At 44.5% G+C, this 25,278-nt stretch overlaps 1 protein-coding gene across 1 annotated transcript in view; it reads right to left on the bottom strand.

Annotated features, from left to right (window-relative positions):
- Window positions 1-24,529, bottom strand: part of NPB (neuropeptide B) — a 116,998-nt gene extending 92,469 nt beyond the window's left edge. Inside the window, exon 1 of the mRNA XM_066586885.1 lies at window positions 24,408-24,529. The gene's annotated coding sequence lies outside the window, so the exon portion shown is untranslated. The remainder of the gene's footprint in view (window positions 1-24,407) is intronic.
- Between the last annotated feature and the right edge of the window lie 749 nt (window positions 24,530-25,278).

Below are 25,278 nucleotides of genomic sequence, written 5' to 3'. Positions count from 1 at the left end.
GCTACTTAAGAGCAATTAAGTGTGCAAATGAAGCCTTTAGCTGAAAGCAGTTAATAGCCCGAGGGCTCATATCTCCATTCAGTCCTTTTGTTCTCCAACGGGAAGCAATGCTATCAGCACTACCTGTGGGGAACTACTGGTAAGAGTGAAGGACGATTTTTAGGTTGGAATGAATTTAACGATCAGCTAGCAGTGCCCGAAAAGTACACGATGGGCGCACATTTAGATGCAACGATTATCACTCAAACGATTGCTTTTTAGCGATTTTTGAGCGATCCTCTCTTCGCATAAATGGACCTTTACTTAGGAGCACAGTGTTTGGCATTCTACGTGAAAACTGTGAGGGCATTTGAGACTGGCATGTATGAGTGGCCCTGTGGCTAGCACAGTGGTATTTTTTTTATATCTTTAGCTATAAATGTAAAAAATCCTATAATATTGCAGTTTTTACACTGGTCACTGAGCCTCATAGTAGCCGATTCTATAGAGATCACTTTTCAGCAGTCATGTCATTATCAGCACAAGTGGGATTAGAATGAAACAACTCTATTATAAAGCTGGAAGCAAATAATACGGGATTGTATCAGAGACAGTAGATGTGATGGGCACGGCTCACCCCTTCTTCCTGAATATGAAAAACTTTGTTCACGGCACCCTCACATATAAGTCAGTAAACCATAGTCTCACTTATGCCCGGGGGCCTGCTGCAAAGCAACTCTTTGGAACTGCCGTTTGCAGCTCAGCCAAGGTTTTTGTTTTTAGGATCATGTGGCAAAAAATGTAGAATTATAAAATTAAAAAAGGTTAGAAATAATAATGTTTCTGGATAGATTGTGGTCTCTTCGTAGGGAAATGTCTTTCTACATGGTAACTCTTTACTGACTTTAATATTCTTCGAATTCATATTGTGGGGCCAGTTTATTTTTTATATATACATACACATAATACATCTATATCTAGCCAGGTGAAACAGTAGAGATTCCTGGCAAAAACCAACAGAACAATAAATGCTTAGTACATTAATCCAACTATCCCAAGGTTCTCAATTTTAGCTTAGCAAACACCCAATTAGTAAGGGCTTATCTATACATGCTCAGTAGGAATAAGGAAACTATACCTAGCTATCCTGCAGCTGTCTTAATCAAACTCACTCAATAGAGATAAAGAAGCTATACCTCGCTATCTTACAGCTGTCCACGCTCAACGCGTTTCACTAGTTCCTAATCCTAAACTAGATCATCAGAAGCACGAAGAACGTCCAAGTTGCTGCGCTGACAGCAATATCAAAGCCCCTTTAGATAATAAAATAAAAAAACTGCCCAGCCCTGACGAGGACTGGTAGGTATGGGAACAGCCAGTGCATCCAAACAGACATCTGGTTTTATAGCCCACAGAGACGGCGCCTACTCTGGAAGGTTGGTCCACCCAGCCAATGCTAGGAGTCATATGACGCTAATTGCAACGCATAAGCCATCAATGCGCCGTAGGGACCCCCACATGTGCACAACTGGAGCTATGACGTCACTGGTGTGCCCAAGTGCTGGGTGTGCCTCATGGTGTGCCCAGGTGCTGGGGTTCCATGGCATTAGCGGTGGGCGTGGTTGGCATAAGTCCATTTGTGAACATGTGAAGTCCCCTCTTGTGCATTGTTTGGCTGATAGACGACACTTTGTGTTCATTTGTGAAGCCCTTATCGTTTTGTTGGTTTCTGCCAGGAATCGTTATTGTTTCACATGGCTGCATGTAGAGGTAATTTATCAGCAGCACCTCTTTTGCAGTTATGGTTTTGCCCTGGTGGGTGCAGCAGTGATTATGCTTTTATGCAAATATTGAGGTATGGTTTAGGGACATTTTTCTCTTTTTGAATATTTTTTGAGTAGAGACAATTCTATCTATTTTTCTCCTTAGCAGTTCTTGATTTGGCATGTTCCACACGGTCCGTGTTGAGGTGCGGTTACCTACATATAATGGTTCCAGCGCTTCTTAGGATATGACCTATTTGATCATAAAGAACATCTATGTTTTCCTTGAACTCTTCATACTGCCCTGGATAGGGATGTATTAAGGATCAGTGACAGTATTTGGAGTATTTTTGGTACTATTTAGGTTTGTGTATTAGTCTGGGATTTTAAACAAATTCCTTATTAAAAGTTAAGTTTTAGGGGGTATCCCCAGTGGTCTAAGTGCGAACTAGGGCTTATTGCAGGTTGCTATCTTCTGCACTGACTAATTTTTGACTCTGTTATGTTTGCAATATCAAAGGGGAACATATTGTACTGTAATTATACGATATGTCAAGCATCTCAGCCACGGCCTCATCATTTATGCAATAGAATAGCTAGATGGTTTGGGGTCTAAGATATTTAAGAAGGTTGGTGAAAGTAAAGCTCAGGGCTACAGGGCTAAAATGATTGAAGTGCTTATACTTAATTATATCACCCACTTGCCTGCCATGCTGTATCATACTCCTCTGCAGCAGCCTGCCATTTTCAGATGACTTGACATGCTGTCTGCAGAAGTCATAGCACCTACTAGTGCCTGTAAGGTTATACACATGGGCAGGAAAATACATGTCACCATCACACACTAAATGGGAAACCGCTAGGTAACACTGATATGGAAAAGGACTTGGGGGTTTTAGTTAACTGTAAGCTTAACTGGAGCAACCAGTGTCAGGCAGCTGCTGCCAAGGGAAATAGGATCATAAGGTGCATATGGATATATCGCAGGAAAATACAGAGATCTCTTTCATCATCTATTCATACCAGGACTGTAATAAGGGGGCGCTGTAATAACTATGTATAAATATATCAAGGGACAATATAGAGATATCTCCCATTATCTGTTTATACCCAGGAATGTAACAAGGGGGCGCTCTAATAACTATGTATAGATATATCAGGGGACAATACAGAGATCTCTCCCATCATCTATTTATACCCAGGACTGTAACAAGGGGGCGCTCTAATAACTATGTATAGATATATCAGGGCACAATACAGAGATCTCTCCCATCATCTATTTATACCCAAGACTCTGACAGTAACAATGGGGCACCCTATACGTCTAGAGGAAAGAAGGTTTCTACACCAACACAGAAGGGGGTTCTATACTGTAAGAGCAGTTGCAGCGTCTTGTAGGGTGGCCCTGGACAAAGGGCATACGTTGAGGAGTGGGGAGGGTAAGATGCTGGCTTGTCATGGCGGCACCTACCACGCTCCCTCCCGGAGGGGTGCACGTAGCCTTGGCCAAGGCAGCGCTGGGCCTCTTCCGGACACCCATAGGATAGGTATGCCCAAAAAACTGGAGAACAGGGATAGTAGTTGTCACAGGTGACGCCACCGTCCCACTTCACACCGGAATGACTGTCGGTGGAGAATAAAGGAGCCACAGACAGATATAACGTACCTCAGGTCTCTGAGAACGGTAAGGACCTGGCAAAACTTTACTTGAATAAACTTCAGTAGTACAAGGCAGAATAAACAATGTTCCAAGTGCAGGCATTAAGAGTACCTCCACACTGTGATCCCCGACTTCAGGACGCCCGTGTGTGAATTAAAGATGAGTGCCTCTGCACTGGGCCTTGGGAAGAACTCACTCACGGTTTGCTCTCTCTCTCTCTCTCTCTCTCCCCCCACTTGGGGGCTCACTCTTCTCATGCTAGAACAGTCAATCCAGGGAAACCTCTCTTCTTCCATTCTTCACTACATGAGGGTTGAGGGTACCCTCATGTAGCTGGCACTCTTGGTCAGGAACCCAGAAGACATGGACCTTTTACCCGCTCTCAGGCACTCCTATTTATAATCACACTCATACCACGTGACAGGACATAAACTGATACATTCACAGGCAATCTACAGGCTTTTGCCAACACTTAACTCCTCACTTGCTGCAGCTGTGCAATCAATACACATAACAGAATGACTAGACACTTTTGCACAGCGTACCAATATAAGACATGACATGTATGACATAATAGAATGGATGTACTGGGCCACTACACAGTGGGACTGTGGAACTTTCTACCTGAAGATGTGGTGACGTCGAACTCAATAAAAGAGTATTAGGGACTGGCTGATTGTTGGAGAGAGGTACATGGAAAAGATAGAGGATATACCTTTTTCTCAGCACCAAACTAGACCTACTCTAGACTCGACTACGTGCTAATCTCGACACAGCTAGTACCCCAGCTCGCGACCACCAGGCATTACCCGAATGCGTGGTCGGACCACGATCTGGTACTCTGTGAGATACAATTAGAAAACACCAAAGGAAATGTGTTCAGATGGAGGCTAAATGAGGCGATCCTGAAGGACCCAGCAACCTCAAACAAAATTGCGACCCAAATAGCAGAATTCTTTGAGTATAATAAGGGGCCAGAAAACAAACCACAGTGGGCATGGCTCGCCCACAAGGCATATATCCGGGGTAGATTGATTCAAATTTCATCCCAGAAAAAAAAGGAAAGATCTAAAGCTTTCCAAGCACTAGAAAGGAGATTATTTCTCCTGGAAAACTTGAACCAGCGGAATCCGCCGCGGGCGACCACGAAAGAAATCAAGGACATTAAACTCCAACTAAACATCTTAATGTCGGAAAAAGTAGAACGGGCGCTACAGTGGACTAAATACAAATACTATAAATTTGCAAACAAACCAGATAAAATGCTAGCCAAGAAGCTGCGGGAAACGCAGAGACTAAACTCAGTATTCAAATTATACACCTATCACCGAGGGAATCACTAAAATATAACTTTTATTAGGTAAAGATAAAAATAAAAATGTATAAAAGGCGTGGACTCTTATTCCAGTTACACTCCTACTGGACAAGTAGATATTCTAACAGTAGTAAGTCCATATAAGTATATACCAGATGATGCGCTAAGTTCTAACTCCACAACCACAATGACCCCATCTATATTGTTGGTGCATGGGTCGAGATATATATTATGGTTGTGTACAGCTCCACGTGTATAAATGGCCACAAGGGCTAACAAAGCACAATGTAGGTTATATTTTTTGTATTTATACGTTGGAGCCGATAAATGGGTAAAGGCCAGAATAATAAATGTAACCCCCGTCTGGCAGAGTATTGAGGCATATATTAATGCCCAGGAAATATAGCATCAATCAGGTATATACTATGTGGTATATCCCCTATTATGGTGGATTATACCCTGATGCGATAACCAGCTATAGTAAACACGGTCACTAATTTTATCTATATAGTGACTTGCTTGACTGACGTCATTTAGCGTGTTTATCTAGTTTATATAAAAGCTGGCAAATAGACTGCAGCGCTGAGTGGTCTGTAACTAGGAGTTAAATGGTGCAAGAACCTATTACAGCACCAAACGTTCCTTTGGTTTTACCACATTCCCATTAGGGACAGACACAGCGGAGAGTCTTAGACTCATGGATGCAAAAATTCAAATTATACACTCCACATAATACAACGACCACCAATCCAACAAAAATCTACAACACATTCGCCGACTTTTATACGGCCCTTTACCGAGAACATGGGGGGGGGGAGGAGAATCCTTGAGAAAAGAATTCCTAGAGTCAGTACAACTACCCACCATAAGTCAGGAACAGAGAGACTTATTAAATGCTGACATCACGGAGGAGGAGATAGTAGAGGTAATAGACAACCTAAAACCAGGTAAGGCCCCAGGCCCTGATGGCCTTACAGCTATATATTATAAAAAATACAAGGACCGTCTAGCCGGACCCCTCGGGGAGATGTTTCAAACCCTGATGGACGGACAAACCCCACCAGCGGAATTTCTTAATTCAAACCTAACGGTGATACCGAAGGCGAACAAAGATCCACTGTCCCCAAAAAATTATAGGCCAATATCGCTTCTAAACCTAGATTATAAAATCTTTACAAGTGTCCTAGCGAGGCGACTGAATCTCTTTCTTGCAAAACTCATCCATAAAGACCAAGTAGGCTTTATTCCGCAAAGACAGGCGCCGGACAATATCAGGAAAGTACTAAACATTATTGACCAGGCCCAGAGAAATAGTAACTCCCTGACTCTACTCGCTTTAGACATCGAAAAAGCGTTCGATTCCATATCGTGGGACTATCTGTTCGCCCTGCTGGGTCACATGGGTTTTAACGGGGAATTTCTACGGGCAATAAAATCTTTGTACTCTCATCCCTCAACCCTATTGAAACTGCCAACAACCAAAGAAAGACCAATCCCAATTAAGCGAGGCACCCGACAGGGATGCCCTCTCTCTCCAGCGCTTTTCGCCCTAGCTATGGAGCCGTTAGCGATAGCAATAAGAGAGAACCCAAATATAAAGGGAGTCACCTTGGGGGATAAGGAATATAAAATAAATTTATTTGCGGATGATATGCTATTGACTATCACTCAACCCCTAACAACCTTGCCAAATTTGATGAATCTCCTCGAGAAGTGGGCAACCTTAACGGGACTGAGAGTAAACACAGATAAAAGCGATATAACACATATAAATACTCCACCCTCCCTAATAAAGTTGATAGATATAAATTTCGGCTTTAATCAACAGGCACAATATATACCATATCTGGGAATTAATCTGACCCCCTCTCTGTCCTCTCTATATAAATGGAATTACCCACCGCTAATCAAGAAACTAACCTCGGAGCTAACAAAGTGGAATGATCCCATGCTCTCGTGGATGGGAAGGATAAACGCGGTAAAAATGAATACCCTGCCCCGGATACTATATTTGTTTAGGTCACTGCCCATTCCTATCCCAAACGGAGTTCTGGATGAATTTCAAAAAGCTATCTTCAAGTTTATTTGGGCCGGTAGAAGGGCAAGGATTAAAAACAGGACTATGTACTATCATAAGAAATTAGGAGGCCTTTCAGTCCCCAACCTGAAAAAATACTATCTAGCAGCGAGACTGGCACAATGGATCGAAACCATGGGGGGTACAAAAGCCCCAATCTGGGTCACCATGGAGACGCATAAGCTAGCCCCACACACCCCCGCGGAACTGACTTGGTTGGCAGGTCCACTCAAATCAAACTTTATGGACAAGAGCGCACTATCATATCACTCGATACGCATCTGGAGGGAATCCAGGTACAAACATAAACTATCAAACAATCCATCTAGACTAATGACACTGATACCAAACAAAAAGTTCCCTCCAAGCAGGGACCTGTTACATTTTCAGTGGTGGAAAATAAACAAGCTTACTAGCCTACACAGCATGATAGAAAACTCCAAAATACTCACCATAAATCAATTTAAGATCAAATTCAATCCTCCCACATCCGAGAACTTTAGAATTAATCAGGTATACCATTTCCTAGGCTCACTCAGGCTTCCAAGTTCTCTACCAGAGCTGACTGCATTCGAGAGACTATGCCTGAGGGACCCTATGAAAAAGGGGTCCCTATCCTTAATCTATAACATGCTGAACAGACCAGGGGGAGAAGGAAAGCTTCCTTATATGGAAAAATGGGAAAAGGACTTAAAAATAAGCTTGTCACTAGAGAAATGGAGACAGTGTTGTGAGACGGTGGCGAAGGGGAGTCACCAGGTGACCTTGACAGAAACATCTATGAAGATTCTCCATAGAACCCACTTGGTGCCATACAGACTGCACCAAATATATCAGTTCTCGTCGCCTTTGTGTTTTCGAGGATGCGCTGAAATAGGCACACAAGCCCATATCTGGTGGACATGCCCAGTGGTGGCTAGACTCTGGACGCAAGTCCATAGGCTTCTACGGAGGCTATTTATAGGTAACCTACAGAGATCACCAGCCACACTCTTACTGGGTGATCGTCAACCTGGGACCAGATATCGAGCCCACAAGTTAATCCAGGCGATCTGTATGGCCGCCAGAATACACATTGCCTCCAGATGGAAGCAGAGAGACCTTTTCTTCCAGGACGTGCTAGATAGAGTCTCACGTATCGTACTATACGAGAGAATGCACGCAGTAGGAACAGATGCTTTAGAAAAGTTCGGTGAAATTTGGGACCCCTGGATAAACATGGTAGAAATACCAGGATTGAGACACATCCTCCAGTCGACATAAAAATAAGACCCATATGATGAATAGACGAGAGAAATACGAAAGCACCCAATAAGGGAATGAGAGACGACCACAGTTGATCTTCGTTAAAAGTTTAATGTTTGAACCACGATATTTAGGACCTACAAATATTTTTTTTTTTTTAATTTATTTATTTTATTTTTTATTTTTTTTTGTTTGTTTGTTTTTTGTTGAAACAATATTTCTAGTGAAAACCGGAGAGAGAGTCTAAGGAATAATATTGTTAGAATTAAATTGGATAAGAGAATAGTACACTCAATTTAGGAATAGGATTAATGCTGTTTGTTATGTTACACCCCCTGCGAGGGGAAATTCACTCTTGAATATTTAAAAAAAAAGTTGTACTTTATATGTTTGACTCCTGAATAAAGTATTTTGAAACTAAAAGAGTATAAGGGCCTGGACGCTTTTCGTGTGCGATACAATATTACATTATATCACCGATTACTTCAGAAGAGTTGGTGATCCAGGGATATATTCTGATTGCCGCATTTGGAGTCAGGAAGGAATTTTTTTCTCCTAAAATTCGAAAAATTGGCTTATACCTTTATTGTTTTTTTTCCCTTCCTCTGGATCAACACTGCGGAGTACATATGGACATATGTCTTTTCTCAGCTTTATACACTGATACTATGTTACTGGTGCAAATTCGGACTGTCCCCCCAAAGAAGCAGGTAGATCCCCTGATGGGCCCTGAGCAGGATTGGGCCCCCAGCCCCCACCCACCTGCACTACATACAAATAGGCAGCTTACAGCACTCAGCCATTCTATATTTTCATATAAGAAACTGACTAGTTTATCTATTTATTGACGATATTTAGGCACATTGGCACAGGGTCTTCTCTCCTAGGCATGATGTGACTGCGGGGTCCCCATCACCAAACATCTTGCAGCTTCTTGCTATTGGCTGTAGCCTGGCACTGAGCACATCTTACTGTCTCACAGAGCTTCGAGGGCCATTAGTTCAAGGCAAGGGCCAGAAAGCAGGCACTGAGAGGGGTCCCAAGATAGAAACAGTTTTGAAGCAAGGGCCAGACAGCAGTCTGCTACTGAAAACGTACCATTTCATAGTAGGTAATTAAAATACATTCACTTTAAAATTCCTGTCATCCCTTCCCTATCCATAGGGAACTATAACTCCCAGCATGCGCTGCCAACTGCAGACCCTCAGGACATGCAAACCACTCTAATAGCCAGTTTTACTGCAAATGGGCACTGTTTTCTAACGGATTAATGGCCACATGGTTTTCTAGCTAAAACTGTGGTTCACTTGCAAAATGGCACAGAGGGAAGTTGATTTGGTGGTCCATCTTAGAACCAGTGGGCTGTCTGATGGCAACAAATTTAAATAGGCTGAAGACCGCTTCCAAAACTTGGGGATTTCACTGACATTTACTACTTCCAAATTATTTGGCATTCATTTAAAATCCCTTATTTCAACTATTAAGTCTGAACTAAAGAGACGTAAGGACTTAAGGGATTTCTCGGTTGGGTAAGATTTTGGTGGTGTGAGAGGAGGCATAATGATACGCCATCTTGCATTCTCTATCCAAACGCTATTTTTGACTTTTCTCTCTCTGCTAAAACGTATATGCAGGTGGCTTGGCTCTAGCATGGAGCGATTAAGAAGAATTCAAGGTCAATTCACATGAAGAACCTAATTAGCTTGGGTCTGAATCGAAGGCATATGCAGAAGGGGAAGCTGGGAAAAATAAAATAGATAATTAGAAGCTGGATTTTGTTTGGAGAAAAAGATTGGTTGCATAATTGTCTTTTAGTGCAAAATGTTTATGTCTATATATACATATATATATGGTTGTGCCTCCATAACTACTGTGTTTCCCCAAAAATAAGACCAACCCTGACAATAAGCAGTACCCTGATTTTCAGGGGGGATTAAAATAAAAGCCCTCCCCCAAAGATAAGCCCTAGACACACTAGGTAAAAAAAAAAGGCAATACTTACCTCACATCTGGGACTCCCGCAATTGTCTCCCCGGCGGTGCGGCAGGCTGTTCTGTAATCCTCCTTCCTGTCATCTCTCTTTGATAAACAGGATTTCGAATTTCCCCGCCTCCAGCAAGTAAGTGCTGTGATTGGATTGAGCGCAGCCAGGTCTCGATCATACACAGTCATTCAGTGAATGACATCACTGAATGGCTGTGATTGGCTGGCGCTTGATCCAATCACAGCACTTACTTGCTGGAAGCGGAAGAATTCAAAGCCCCATTTACCATAGAGAGATATCAGTGGCGAGGATTACAAAGCAGCCTGCCGCTTTGCGGGGGAACACAGAGGCCAGCTGAGAGGTGAGTTTGCGCACCCCCGAAAACAAGACACTGTGCCTCTTTTGGGTCAAAATTTAATATAAACAGTGTCTTATTTTCGGGGAAACATGGTATATTAGGGCAAATGTACTCTGTATATATGTATTTATCTCTCCATATAATACTTTATATGCATATGACATTTATATGCTTTATGTAGGCTTAACTGATAATTACTAAATACTGCCGGTGTATAAGCTTAGAAATGTAACTAATTAATGTTCCTAGAAATAGGTAACATACAGGTAAGGCCAGAGAGGAGGTAACTCTGGAGAGCTTCTAGACCAAACAACCAACAACCCGGAGCTTTCATTTTACCTCAGCAATATAAGAAATGAAAGCTGAGCTGTGATTGGTTGCTATGGGCAACAAAAATCACAGAGAAAGTCGGTGAGTTTTTGATTTTTAATTACGCCAGTATTCGTCGCTGGTGCTGAAGAACGCTCAGGCAAAATTTCACTCAAATTGGAACAGAACTGTGGATTTATATACGACACCAACAAACAGATTTAGCATTTTATAATCTATTAGATCTGCTTAGATCCCTATGATTTAATGATTGTTCCAGGGCTTGGCTTTCAATCGAAAACTCTTTGCTAGGCATACATCCCCTTAACACCCAACTACTAAACTCATCTTTTGTAAGACCTACGTTCCCCTCCAATTTGCCGATACTGGTGTACCTTGACGCCACCGAAAGTGGTGGGTGTAGCCAACAGTTAGGCTGCTTGACAGCCAGGTTTTGCCCCCAGTGCGTGATTGACGGCACTCACCACTCCAGGGGCTGGTTGGCTGCACTCACCCCTCCAGTGCAGGTCTGCTGAGGAAGCCATCTGCCGTATTTTGGGTGAGTGATAGCACCGCTGTGCAATTCGCCTACCTTAAAAGCTTTAACAAATGTTTGGAATGCGATATCAAGGAAGAAAAAAATGCTTTCCTTCTCCTTACATAAATCTGACATAGGCATTCTGGAGGTTGCTGTTGAAAATCTTCACCTTTCCAAATGAAAATCCTTAGGTTTATTACAAATCAATCAATTTTCATCTAAAAAGGGTTTTCAGTCATTTTTGGGTCTTGTTTCTAAATTTCAAATACCCACAATAGATTTTTATAAATATCTCCAACATTTGTCAAAACCTTTTCCACCCCCTTTAAGAATGGACATCCATTCTAAACTTGATGCCTGCTACCCTCATCCAACTATGGAAGTTTTAATCCCCTCCGACCCCTTCTGTGGATTTAAAAAGAAATGGAAACATGACTTAAACTAGAATTAAGATGATTAGTAATGCGCACACTTCTGTTTTTGGATCTACTAACCATATTGAAAATTATTGTAAAATCCTGTATGGATGGAATCTTACTCCAGCTATCCTTAATAAGGTGTAAGCTATTCGCTGCTAGAGATGTGGTTCAACAGATAGTACTCTGTTATAAGGTCATTATCACCAAAAGTGTATGTCAAATGTTTGGTACCAGATATTACAATTGATGTCAAATATGAGTAGCGTACAAATTCAACCTCACCCTGCTACGACCTTATTAGGCATAGATACTGATCAACTTCCTAATACTTTTCACACAATTCTTCATATTTGTATTGCATCCAGAATAAATATGCTCAACGTTGGAGCAGCAACTCCATTTTTTCTATATTCGATGTAATCAAAACAGTTAATAATAATTGCTGGTTCGAATATATGAATGCTAGACCATCTAACAAAAAAGAAAAAAGTTTAGACACGCTTTAAAGGTCTGGCTAGAGAGTAACTTAAGTTATATCCCAGCACAGAAGTCACCTTGGCTGATTTGTAAAAGCCCATACCAATATCTTATTCTTAATTTTGTATATCTATGTTACCAAATGTACGTTTTATTATTCTTTTTGTTTACTATTTGTATGGGAAAAAATTTATTTTTGATTTAAAAAAAAATGAATATATAAAAAAAGAACCCATGATTTGTCCCTAAGGCCTCCTGCACACGAACGGATTTGCATTGCGAAATCTGGTGTGGGATTCCGCCTTTGTATTCTGCAGCAAATCCATCCCATAGCATACTATGACAATATGCGATTTCCTGCCTACGAACGGAAATAGATTGTGATTTTCTGCTCGCGGGGGAGAAATCGCAGCATGCTGCCATTTTGTGTGTGCAATGCACGGCTGACTTCCATTGAAGTCAATAGAAGCCCCCCGTCCTGCGGCCATTCTGCAACCATCACCGCAGAATGGTTGCGGCAGCCGCGTCATCGCTGTAGTGATCCTCTGTACTGCACATGTGCGCCGGCATGTCAGCAGCAGAGGAGAAGATGCCGGACAGGTAAGCAGGGGTCACCGGCTGGGCACCAGGTCGAACTCTGCCGTGGGAATCCTGCATGCGGGGTCTGACCCGCTCGTCTGCAGGCGACCTAAAAGATTTACTTTCAGTACAAAGAGAATTGTAAAGCCCCTTAGCCACGAGCTTTGCAAAAATTACAAGTTCAATTCCATTTTCAGACGTTTTTGCCGATCTGTAATCAGAGGAAACAAGGCGCTTCATATCTCCGGGTTTAATGTGTGGTTAAAACAGTGGTGTAACCCCAACAGTTAGTGGTGATGCTAGTAGGTGTTGTAATAAGGACTTGTGCAAGAAGGAAGGTTTGCATACATCACATTTTATCCATCACTTTCTTCAAAGAAGTTCTTGGTGAGGAATTCAGAATTTTTTAAGACATTTAAACAAGTTGAAGGGGCAGATTTAATTTGAGGATAATTAGGATGAAGCAGCGTGCTGCTAACTCCAGAATCATGGTTGTTGGTATGGTAGATGAAGTTAATGCTGTTGGTGAGAATAAAACAAAAAAATGTTCTCCACTTCTTAGACAGAGCCATGTGATTTCACAACCTGGCCGTTTCACTTCATTAGTTGGTAATGCCCAGTTACCAACCACTCTACCACAACATTACCTTTCATTCCTCTTGGATGCGAAATGTCATGGGCCCCAGGGGTCTGAGAACTCTTCTTGAATTAAAGGGTAATTTAGATATACCAACTGGATCTTGGTTCCAATATTTTCAACTATGTAGCTGTATTAACCCCTAGATCAAATTTAACAGTAGATCTTACCCCTTTTGAGAAGTTGTGTATCGCCCCATGAAGCACCTAGATATGTGATTTCTATAGTCTATGGACTGCTACTAAATTAACAGACTGAGAGCTTTGAGCCTAGTTGGAGAGGGCATTGGGTAGGTCTTTCTCTGGAGAGCTCTGGTCTAAATCTTACATACTGTCTCATAAGATGACTATATCAAGTAGGCTACAAGAGCTCAACTTTAAAATAGTCTCACAGTGATACAGAACCCCAACCAAATCACACAAAATATTATTCTCTATCTATTTTACCTCCACCCCACTCCCCCATTTTAATTGTTTTTTTCTTTTTTTAACTTCCTTCCTTCCTTTCTTACTTTAGTTTATGTTTGGATTGGATGTAACTTAAGCAATGGAAGAATAACACAATATGTGGATCCTTTTTCCGGTTATCATAACCAGGGCTTCAGGTATATTCATATTTGAGAGGGATATACGGAGAGGTGGCATGTCACCAGCAAAATTACTCCCTCTAAGTTCATATGAAAATTTGAGTCAATTATTATAAAGCAAAAGACAATACAACAAGTTACACAATTATGTTATTACTATATCTTTGATGTTTCATTTGCATTCATGTTTCTTCTATTACCCTGAAAGTTTCAATAAAAATCTTGTGAACAAAAAAAAGTGTTCTCCAATGTGTACTAATGCTCATAGCTATTGGCTGTCATATCTAGGGATAATTTAAATCTGAATATGATAACAAAGACATGGTTCGAGGATTCTAATGATTGGGAAATAGCCATACATGGGTACACATTGTATAGAAAAGGCAGAGTAGAAAGAAAGAGCGGTGGACTGACCTTTTATGTCAAGGATCCTTTTAAAACAATGGTGATTCAAAGTACACACAAAGAGAAACTTCCTGCATTGGCTTAAATACTAAGAGGGAACTGTGATTAGAATCTGTGCTGTATATAGACCTTCGGGCAGATGGAGGATTATGATAACCTGTTGGTTGATTCACTTACTCAAATGGAGGGAAATATTGTAAGAATGGATGACTTCAACATGCCTGGTCTTGATTGGACTATCTCTAGTGAACTTATATGTAAGAGCAGAAATTTAGCAGAAGTACTTAACCCCTTGACCCAAAAGTGGGAAAATGTATGCCCTCCAGTGGTCACGGTTTTCCAGCAACACATCACCTCCTAACACTAGCGCACTAGCCTAGTGAACAGCTATTCAACGGGGATCTTATGCGGTGGACCCTGACAGTCAACAAATGATGACCTATCCCAAGGATAGACCATCAATAGTTGAAAGCTGGAAAACTACTTTAGAGTGCACTCACACATAGCTGATTGGATGAAGATTTCACCTATTCAACTGAATTCAAATTGAAGGGGCTAAATCTGCTGCAGATCTGCACCAAAATTCATGCCAGAATACGCAGCAGTTCAGCTACATATGAACACACTCGTAAGGAGGTGGATAAAACCTTTTTCAGGTATATTAGTGACATTAAAAAAAAAAAAAAAGTAGAATTATAAAAATTAGTAACTATATTCATGGAGATAAGTATTTTCTGAAGGTGACTTTCAAAATCATAACATGTTTGGGCTTGTCATTAAGCATTCTAAGGCCAGCAAGGACACCTTGGTGTAGTAAAAGAGATATGGATGTGGACACAATACAGGCAATCTACACGTTTTGGGCACCCGTTCCCAGAAAGAATGTCCTGCAATTAGTGTCCGTTTAAAGGTTGGGACATCGACACAAAAATGTCGATAGTATCGACTATTGCTGAACAAACTATCGATTATTGTAAAATATTGGTTGAAAACTATCGATATTTCGACTTTTTAAAATGCTGTATAAAAATAAAACAGGTCTGGGGTTAATAAAGCAACACAATCAGCAAAGAAAATATAGTTTTCTTTTAACCCTTTCCAATCTAATTTGTATCCTGTTTTTTTCTAGGGGGCTTACTCTTTTTCAGCTATTATATAACAGTGCTATCTGCTGGCTAAAGCCAGTACTGCATGAGGTGACACGTTGGATAGGCTCCAACAGCAGAGCGGCTGGCAATAAACAGTAAGAGAACCCCGACGGACGTCTTCCAACAACAGAGCTGTACAGCCTTAAATCATAATGTCTTCAGACGTCAGACAGCGGATTGGAAAGGGTTAAAACTAGAGATGAGCAAACGTGCTCGGCCCCGCCCCTTTTTCACCCGAATACCTCGATTTTCGAGTACTTCCGTACTCGGGCGAAAAAATTCGGGGGTCGCCGTGGTGGCGCGGCGGGTTGCAGCGGGGAGTGGGGGGGAGAGGGAGAGAGAGAGGGCTCCCCCCTGTTCCCCGCTGCTACCCCCCACGCCGCCACGCCTCTCCCCGCCCCCCGGCGCACCCGAGTACTTTTCACCCGAGTAGTGAAGTACTCGAAAATCGCGGTATTCGGGCGAAAAAGGGGCGGGGCCGAGCACGTTCGCTCATCTCTAGTTAAAACTTTAAACTGTTGAATTTATTATTAACTTATAACTATTAATAACATTGTGAAAATATATTAAAGTTACAAATCAAAATAAAAAAATACAGATGAAACATAGAATTAAAATGAGGTATATGAAAAGAAGCTTTTTATCATTGGCCCCAATAATCGTTATCTAATGAGCCACGAAACATTAATTTGCTCGTATGCTCTCCCTTCACAACGCTCCTTCCAGCAGACAGAATTTCACCAGCTTTTTTTCCAAGCTGCCACTGAGGGAACAACGGTCTCCATGGCAACTTGTAAACAATGCAGGGCCTGTTAACGCAAACGCAGTGCCCCGAACACAATTATAATTGCGTTAGATGGGTCTCCTATCTTTTCTATGGGCACTGCGTTCGTATTGGATGCTGAACGCACAACATGTCGCGTCTCCTTTTCTGGATGCGACCTTTGTGCGTTCAGCGCAGCCCTCCATCTGCATGTGGAAATGCTTTCATTTAGAAAGCCTTGCCCACAGCCATCGCGTTAGATGTAAGCGTTCGGAGCCTGCGTCTAACACCATGAACAAACGCATGTGGAGGAGGGCCGAAGACCCCACTATTCTGAGAGTCATTTTGCCTGGAGCAAACCTTATTGGTGACAAAGAGTCACCTGACACTTTCCAGAAGTTTCTAGAACTTGTTTATAAGTTCATTAGTGCTGCGAGCAAAACTACATCCTGTACAACACAAAGGAAAGGGCGGAATGTAAAGAAGGAGGATCTGGTCACCGGACCACAAGACATGTTACTACTTTACAAAAATCAATATTATATCGCCTTAAACTATCGATGTTACCGATATATCGGACAGAACAATATGGATGGAAAGTATCGCCAAGCATTAGCCATATATCGGTTTTCGATGTCCCAACCTTAGTCCTTTTATATTTCCCTATCAGAATGCTGCTGAGCCATGCCCCATTGTGTCCATGTGATACTAAATGAATGCTTCCCTTCTGCTCTTAATCTTAACCAAAATAATGTGCACCCAACTGCTCCACCACCATGTACAGATGGCACATAGACGCCAGGTAAGGGAGGCTTCAGACTGCTTTGTTCTTAGCAGTAATGGCTGCATCAGTCAACAAGTCACACGCTCATATCTGGTATCTTTATAGTCTGAGGCATTAAAGGATTATATCAAATGTTAAACTGAATTGGTTACATCAACTACATTCGAGTACAAGGGGGAAGACCTGAGGGAGTTGCATTTGGATGCTATTCTTAAATACCAAGTTGGTATTCACAGAAGGCATAACTGATACACCGCTGTACTTCTCAGAAGACATCCTGTAAGTTATATTGTTCGCACGCACTAACCCCAGAACATGTTGGGCTATGGATGTAATAGGTAAACTGCACAGCATAGCATTTATGGGCAAACTGCATAATCTACGAAGAGAAGGCAGATGGTTAGCAGAGTTTGACGATACCTTTGGGTGTATTCAAACGAGCTTGTGATATCCCAGGGGATTCAAAAACTATATGATAAAATTTTAAGGGGGTCTGTCATTAAAAAAATAAATTAAAGGGGTGGTCTCGCGAAACCAAGTGGGGTTATACACTTCCGTATGGCCATATTAATGCACTTTGTAATGTACATTGTGCATTAATTATGAGCCATACAGAAGTTATTCACTTACCTGCTCCGTTGCTAGCGTCCTCGTCTCCATGGTTCCGTCTAAATTCGCTGGCAGCTTGCTTTTTTAGACGCGCTTGCGCAGTCTGGTCTTCTCTATTCAGCACGAGCCGCTTCAGTGTGCTCCCCGCTACAGCTCTTCTGCGCATGCGCAGACGAGCTGTCACTGCTCGGGAGCGCGCTGCAGCGGCCATTCTGCACCTTCCTCTGTTAGAGGAAGGTGCAGAAACTGGAGCTGCCCAGCGGAGAAGCCCAGCCCAGCCCAGCAGCCCCGAGAAGCGTCCCAGGTAAGTGATGGGTCGGGGGGGAACTAGCGCTGCGGGGGGGGGGGGGGGGGCTGTCGCTGCGATGGGGGAACTAGCGCTGCGGGGGGGGGGGGGGGCTGTCGCTTCGATGGGGGAACTAGCGCTGCGGGGGGGGGGGGGGCTGTCGCTGCGATGGGGGAACTAGCGCTAGGCCGGGGGGGCTGTCGCTGCAATGGGGGGGCTGCCGCTGCGCCGGGCTGCGCCGGGGGGGGGGCTGTCGCTGCGCCGGGGGGGGCTGCCGCTGTGATGGGGGAACTAGCGCTAGGCCGGGGGGGGCTGCCGCTAGGCCGGGGGGGCTGTCGCTAGGCCGGGGGGGGGGGCTGCCGCTAGGCCGGGGGAACTAGCGCTGGGCTCCGGGGCCTTCACCTGGGCTGAGGGTCTAGCGCTGGGGAGCCGGGGGCTAGCGCCGGTTACCTGCTGCCTGGCGGTGGGCGTCTGGTCGGCGGCTGCGGGGCGTCTGGTCGGCGGCTGCGATGCGTCCGGTTGCCATGGAGACACAGCTGGCGGCGTCTCGGGAGCGCGCACGTCGGGCTGCAGCGAGCGACGGGGAAAGAGCCGGCGGCCATCTTGAGAAAACTTTATAAGTTGCTGAAACGCTGGAACGGTAAGTACAAACCAGCTAGAAATGTCATTTACAGGGGGGCTTAGTAATGTGTACTTAATGGGGGGGACTGGGCAAAAAAAAAATTTAACTGCTTCCTCGAGACATCTCCTTTAATAAAATCAATACTTACCTATTCCTCCCCCGTCAGCCTTCTTATTGCATCTTCTCCTCGCTGATTTTCTCCAGTCCCTTGGGTCACCTCACTGCAAGCCAGCTGGATCCTCTTCCTCCTGTTATGGAGCGTCCATTCTCTCATTCTTCTTCCAGCAGGTCAGTGAGGGTTACATCACTAGTGACATAACGTTCACTGCCTAGGAAGGAATGCCGAGCTATTGCCGAGACTGCGCATGCACGCTGTCTCGCCGTGAGAGTTCATATACTATTGCAGAGAGGCAGTGCGCATGCGCAGTCTCAGCAATAGCTCGGCACTCCCTGTTAGGCTATGAACGCTACATCACTAGTGACCTGGTACATTGCCCTGCAGGAAGGAGAATGCAGAGAATATATGCTTCGTAACTGGAAGAAGAAGAATCGCCCGGCTGGAGGTGAGGTGACTTGGGAGACTGCAGAAGATCAGTGGGGAGAAGATGCAGTAAGAAGACTGACGGGGGAGGAATAGGTAAGTATAGAATTTTTGTTTTCTAATGACAGAACCCCTTTAAGGACTTGGCACAGTAAATTTACAGCACTTGGTCCTGGGCTGTAATTCCAGGTGATAGTAAAAATACGAAGCGGGATTACAGCTCCTGTTCCTTAAATCTAGCAGGGGCAGGTCAAGTCCTCGGCTGTTAATCACAACCAAGGACCCAGGGGAGAAAACAGAATAAAAGAATGGACATGCTGCGGCTGGTGAATCCGCACCGCAATACCGGCTTCTGCTGGCTTTGCCACGATGGATTTGCCGTCCCGTGTGGATGTGATTTTTGAGAGATCTCGGCCACATGGCTGGCCAATCCAGGGGTTAGCGGCCGCAGGCAAACCTGCTGTTTGAACCCAGCCTAAAGGAATGCAGTCGGGTGGCTAGAAGTTATATCGTCATATAAAGTTACTGTTTTGTAAAAAGTCTCAACTAGATCCGTGTAGTGGTTCAGCCACCATGGTGCAAGCTTACCTCTAACCTAGGTTTTAAACAAAAAACTGCTTGTTGCTGGGAAAACGATTGTCTGCATGAGGCTTTATTCACATGAGCGTATGACCGCCTGCAGACGGCCGGGCTGGATCCCCTGCAAGAATTCTCGCAGCGGGACCCAACCCGCACCCCTGCAGGGACCAGTGCGGCTCTCAACTTCACCCGCGGCTCCAGCTCTGTGATGTGTCAGCTTCCGCCCAGCCGGTACAAGCGCAGAACGGAGCCAGGGAAACCAGGAGTCACAGTACATGCCGCGATTTGTTTTCCGTGTGTATTTTCACGCAGACAAATCACGGCCGTCTGCATAGGATTGCGTTTTGCAATGCCCGTGTGCAGGGGGCCTATATTGGGCATGTTTCACGCGACCATCTGAGGCATTGGTTTCCAATGTATTCATTCACACGTACGAATATACGGTGTGTAAAAATGTCGCACTATAAAAAAAATGGAACATACGTGACCGAAATACGCGCCGACACTTATACGGTGGGCAAAAAGATATTTCTGGTTCTATCTTTTGACCGATATAACGCGGCAGCTCCCATAGATTCCTATGGGAGCTGGGGAAAAAAGGGAGGGGGAGGCATTTTAGCAGCATCCAGCACTGCAAAAAGCTTTCAAGTGCCTTTATGTAGGCATTGGAAGTCATTTCGAGAATTTATGCCAAGCAAGGGTTTTCTGGGATGCAACGCTCAGCAATACAGACTCCACAGGAGAGTCGAAGCTGAGTAAGACTCTGCTACTTGAGATGTATTGTATCTCCTTATTTTCTTTTCCTCGCTCTCTCCTTATTAAATCAACTATTATAGATTAAATTCCTTTTCTTAGACCGCCTTCACACGGGCAAGAAAATCGCGTGAGATTTGTGCGTTGCGAGACGCATGAGTATGAACCCTGTTCTTTTGAATGGGGTCACACATACAAGCGTTTTGTTCCCGCACTGCACCACGATGCAGAAAACAAGTTGTGGCATGTCCTATCTTTCTGCTTGCTCTCGCATCACATCTCCCATTGTTCTCAGTGCGGCCGGCGGTAGCATCGCACCACATGCTAGGTGCACGCAGTGCGATGCAAGGTCTGCCATTGAAAACAATGGGCAAAACGGTACTGTTGTACCTGGACACCACCGGAAGCTAGGGGTTTGACAGGGCTTGCATTGAGGAACGCCCGTCACGCCACTAGCTCCCGATTGGCGGAATTCTCTAAGCTCCTAGCAGCAGCATCTGTATTGATTTTTGCCTGGGCTGGAGGGTTAGGGTTTGTTTACCTGTGAGGCTTACATTATATGTAAGCCTAACAGGAAAAGTAACCCAAACCCTCCAGGCCAGGCAAAAAAAAAAAAAAATCAATGCAGACGCTGCTGGTAGGACCTGTGGCTCTCCTCCTGCCGCCGCTCCCTCTCCTGTCACCGCAGCCTCTCCTTCCACCGCTGCCACAGCAGGCTCTCCTCGTGCCGCTGCAGCAGCCTCTCCTCGTGCCGCTGCAGCAGCCTCTCCTCTTGCCGCTGCAGCAGCCTCTCCTCTTGCCGCTGCAGCAGCCTCTCCTCTTGTCGCTGCAGCAGCCTCTCCTCTTGCCGCTGCAGCAGCCTCTCCTCTTGCCGCCGCCGCAGCCTCTCCTCTTGCCGCCGCCGCAGCCTCTCCTCTTGCCGCCCCAGCAGCCTCTCCTCTTGCCGCCCCAGCAGCCTCTCCTCTTGCCGCCCCAGCAGCCTCTCCTCTTGCCGCCCCAGCAGCCTCTCCTCTTGCCGCCCCAGCAGCCTCTCCTCATGCCACCGCAGCATATTATCGTTCCATCTAAAAGCGCCTTCAGTAAATCTCCTGAGGGCTGTTATGAGTCTGAATCTCTTAGGTTGGCTTCCCACAATCATATGCATAAAAACTCACAGGTTAGTGTGATGTTTTTGTGCCACGAACGTCACGCTTCTGTACATTTTACTGTACTTTTTGCACTGGCAGGCACATTTTAAATGGCGTGGGGCACACCCGTCCCATGATTTAAAAGGCTATGTAGCCTCATTAGTTCCGGATGTGTTCTTTTTCTGTGAAATTGTACAGCAATACTGTGCAATTACTTGGGTATCGGATGTGCATTTGTGCAACCCCCAATGACTCCTATGGTGCCATGAACATTTAGTTTTTTTTTATTGCAGTGTGTGTGCAAAAGCAAAAGTGAGAATGAATCTATTGAAATCAATGGGTTCTATTCTCTGCAAATTACATGTGCAAATACGTCCTTGGGAAGCCACCCCTAGAAGTAAAGTTGCTTCAAACATGGAGTGGGTCTATATGTAGGTGCTTCAAAACCATTAGAGAAAGAGAGCTGTCAGGCAGCCGTGTAGTAGACGTGTTTCTTACAAAGAGCCTTGAGAGAACAATAGCAGTAAAACAGTAAGGGGAAAATATTTTACATTAAAAATGTGAATCCGACCGGGTGAGAGTCATGCCTGCGTCTGCAAACTGGAAAGACCTGTTGGATTTGGAAGGTCCTGATGTATTAAAATGAGTAAAATGTTTGAGCTCGGGTACCTGAATTTATTATGTTTACTCTTCGTAGTGCTACTCTGTGCAAACATTCAGCATGTAGCAGTCATTGTACGAACTCTGTAATATGTGCCGCGGTGTGTTCCTGGGCCAGACAATACCTCGAGGTATACGGGAAGCAGGTAGTGCGCTCAGCGCTGCTCACAATGCAGTGACATAACTTACGAACCAGTAAACTGTATCCACTTTTGTCTTCGAGTGTTCAGAAGTGTATTCTTTCATCAATGTAGCTGTTTGACACTTGTGGAAGCGGGAAAGGAGTTTTTTTTTCTACAACATTGTTTAGATACCATAGTCAGCAATGGCTGCAGCATCCTCGTGGTTAAATTGTGGTTAGATGAGCAAGTTCACGTCTTTTTATTACTTTTCTGGATGAAAAAAAGACCCCCATGTGTGACAATAAGAGAGCAAATATGCTTTCTTATGGCGGGGGGGGGGGGGGTTGTTGATAACATGAACAAAAATTTATGTCACACAGATGTTCTCTGCTGCTGGTTCCCCCTCCCACTCTGTTCTGCACACGCTGACTGAACACACACATATGTAGTTATATCCTAGTGTACGGTAAATACATTACACTCATATAGCAGAGTATTATGGAAACATTAGAAACAGGTCTTTGCTACAAAAGAAATCATAAAAGTTGTTCTTGGTTACAAAAGGCCCACTTACAATCTAAGGGCATATTCACATGAGCGCATATTGGCCGCCGTTTTCACGAATTTCAATGCATCAGATCACACAGGCTTATTCCCACAGCGTAAAAGCGCCTGCCCGGGCGCTTTTACGCCAGGCAGGAAAGATAGTCCTATCTTTAGAACTATCTTCCTGGCCAGACTACGGCCGATGCCATAGACTCCTTTGGGAGCCAATGACAGCATCCGGAGAAGTGAGGTGGGAGGGAATTTAGCAGTGTGACCGCTAAACTCCCTCCCCCCTGGCTGTTTGCAATGGGAGGGGGCGGAGTAGAGCCAAGCTCCACCCCTCCCATTGCTGGCTGTGGACATGGGGCGGGGAGGGAGACAGAACTTAGCTCTGCCCCTGTCCCGCCCCCTCCCATAGCAAACAGCCGTAGGGGAGGGGAGAGGAGCCGGCGAGGTGGAGGGCGTAAGCTGTCTCCCCTTGCCTGACGGCATATACGCCGAGCCCATGCATCAGATGGTTGCATACATCAGCTGGCCATGAAAAGACTGTCCGATATACACTTGTGTGAATAAGCTCTAAGGCCACATGCACACGGCAGAGCAGAGAATTAAGTGTCACTTTACCATAGCATGCTATGGGTGGTATTTGCTGCAAAATCTGGAGCCATCACCCGCTCTGGATTCCGCCATTGAAATCCGCCCGTGTGCGTTCACCCTTACGATTATCTGCACAATAATTCTACTGTTTAAAAGGGCCTCAAGCGAAGTGTGAACTGACAAAATTATAGTGTGATGCTTGTGGATTCATTTGATGAGGGTGTGGTGAAAAGCGAGCCAGGACGGAGATGATTAAAATTCACCCTTCGCAGCCCTGAGCTGAGATGATTCAAATGTACTGCCATGAACGGTGTTATGGTACATTTATACGGGACAGCTGCTGTCTAAACGAGCGCACAAGTGGGTGACTTCACCGCTGGTTGTTCGTGCTTGTGTGGATCATTTAGACAGGCAGATCATCATTGCTTAATCCTCACTCACTGCATCAGATTCTAAAATGAAAAGTAAAAGAACAGTGCGCTTTTTTGCTCATTTTAACAAATTTTGCGTGACAACCGTTATGTGTAAATGGCCCTTTACTATAGATGGAGTTTAGCTAGTTGAGTTATTCTCTGAACTGTTGTAGTTTGTCATTTCTGTGAACTTAGCTGTTCCAGATGGTTAATTGTAGAAGTATGGAGGGACTGGTGCCAGGTTGACTGCACTCCCACTGTCTCCTAGTTACACAGGGGCAAGTTTACTCAACACTTGAAAAGGGTCAACTAACAATTCACACTTTGCAGATCCTCAGAACAACATTAACTTCAACAGTTTCTCTGTCTGTAAGAGTAACACATATCAACTCCTCAACTCTCTCTATTCTGGAAAATGAGCCCACCAGTCTCCGTTATCTGGGGGTTGTAGAAGTATGGAGAGACTGGTGCCGGGTTGACTGTATTCCCACTTTCACCTAGTTACACAGGGGCAAGTTACACTCACTGTTGAGAAGTCTGCTTTTTCGGTTCTCTACTCCTCGCTGTGGCTTGTTCCAGTCACTCTACTCCACCTCCCGACCTCTGGTAACTTCTTAGTTGCTGCAGCTCCACACACTGCTTCCTCTCTCCTCTACGTCCAATGACTAACTCCTCCGCTTCCTGTCAGTCTTCCGTATCGACCTCAGCGGTGACAGAGCATTCTCTTCCTGGTAATGTGGGTTCAATACCCCGCCTCCAGAAAGATTGCTGTGATTGGTTCAGCCTCAGCCAATCACAACCGTCGCTCGATGAGCCAATCACAGCCATTCAATGATGTCATTAGTGGCGGGCGATACACCTTTTTACTGACCTCAATAATGCACTTTTAACTTGCGTATACATCTTTTTAAGGCTGCGGCTTAGCTGACTACTGACAGCCAGGCTCCTGCTCCTGTAGTAATCTCAGACACTAGCAGTTTAACCCCTTTATGCAAAAATCAATAGCAACTGCAGGATTTAAGTAAATGACAGGGAAGCGGATCCTTCTGTTACCCATCAGCACCCTGCAGTGTGATAGCAAGGTACCAATGGGTTCCCATGGCAGCTGGAAGTCTAACAAAGGCCTCCATACCTGCCAGGTGACTCAGCCTATTGCACCCTGCCTCAGGCAGAGTCTAACAGGCTGCTGGTATAGGTTTAACAATTTTCGCTCAAAATTCGCTCAAAGCTGTCTTTTAAGCAAGAATCTTTGGGTCTAAACGCATGGACATCGTGCAGTTTCGTTAACGATTTGCTCATCATTGTCTCAGCATGCTGAAAGAGAACGATGAGTCTTATCAGGACTGCGCAGTGAGTTTTTAGAGTTCCAACTGTCTTCTGTATACCCCGCTTGGAGT

The sequence above is a fragment of the Eleutherodactylus coqui genome, chromosome 13 (assembly GCF_035609145.1).
Source record: "Eleutherodactylus coqui strain aEleCoq1 chromosome 13, aEleCoq1.hap1, whole genome shotgun sequence".
NCBI lineage: Eukaryota > Metazoa > Chordata > Amphibia > Anura > Eleutherodactylidae > Eleutherodactylus > Eleutherodactylus coqui.
This window is presented reverse-complemented; position numbering and strand designations above follow the sequence as displayed.